The sequence below is a fragment of the Egretta garzetta genome, unplaced genomic scaffold, assembly GCF_000687185.1.
Source record: "Egretta garzetta isolate BGI_Z169 unplaced genomic scaffold, ASM68718v1 scaffold35, whole genome shotgun sequence".
NCBI lineage: Eukaryota > Metazoa > Chordata > Aves > Pelecaniformes > Ardeidae > Egretta > Egretta garzetta.
Window position 1 is genome coordinate 1785201 of NW_009259730.1, and position 979 is coordinate 1786179.

At 44.5% G+C, this 979-nt stretch overlaps 1 pseudogene; it reads left to right on the forward strand.

Moving 5' to 3' along the window:
• The first annotated feature begins 495 nt into the window (after nt 1-495).
• LOC118452345 lies at nt 496-583 on the forward strand (annotated as a pseudogene).
• The last annotated feature ends 396 nt before the right edge of the window (nt 584-979 follow it).

Genomic DNA, 979 nt, shown 5'->3' on the forward strand with positions numbered 1-979 from the left:
ACTAAATCCCTTTGAGGAGGGAAGACAAAAAAGGCTACATGCTGTAAGCAGGAAAGTAACCAACAGCATAATCATTGCTACAATCTGATCTTGATAACTTACCCTTACTTTAAAATCTTGTCCACGCATGGAAAAACATGACTGCAAATTAGTAAAACAGTTATAATCAAAGGCTATTTGTAATTCAGAATAAAACTCAGTGAAAATCTTGGCCTTCAGAGACCATATGTGTATTGAATTCCAAGTAAAACTCCCAATGCAATTGATCAAAAAAACCTTTGTCTTCAGCAAACATGCATCTGATCAGCATCTGATAAATATGAGTTGCCAGTAAGATCAGTGGTTTCCCTGGTAAAGGCCAGAAATTAGAGGCCAGCACTGATTCCTGAGAAGGTGACCAACAATGCTTGTGCAAAGCACAGAGATCCCAGCACTTCATGGAAAGACGAACAGTCCCTGTGTTTGCACAGAGCTGACTGAATTCACTGAATTCACATTGCTTCTTGGCCTTTTGGCTAAGATCAAGTGTTGTATCTGTTCTTACTAGTTTAAACTTTTTTCAGCAGGGCCTTAGACACCATTTCCCACAGCATTGTCCTAGAGAATCTGGCTGCTCATGGCTTGGACAGGCATACTCTTTGCTGGGTAAAAAAATGGATGGATGGCTGAGCCCAGAGAGTTGTGGTCAACAGAGTTAAATCCAGTTGGCGGCCGGTCACAAGTGGTGTTCCTCAGGGATCAGTACTGGGGCCAGTTCTGTTTAATATCTTTATCAATGACCTGGATGAGGGGATTAAGTGCACCCTCAGTAAGTTTGCAGATGACACCATACCGGGTGGGAGTGTCAATCTGCTTGAGGGGAGGAGGGCTCTACAGAGGGACGTGGACAGGCTGGATCGATGGGCCAAGGCCAATTGTGTGAGGTTCCACAAGGCCAAGTGCTGGGTCCTGCACTTGGGTCACAACAACCCCACGCAAC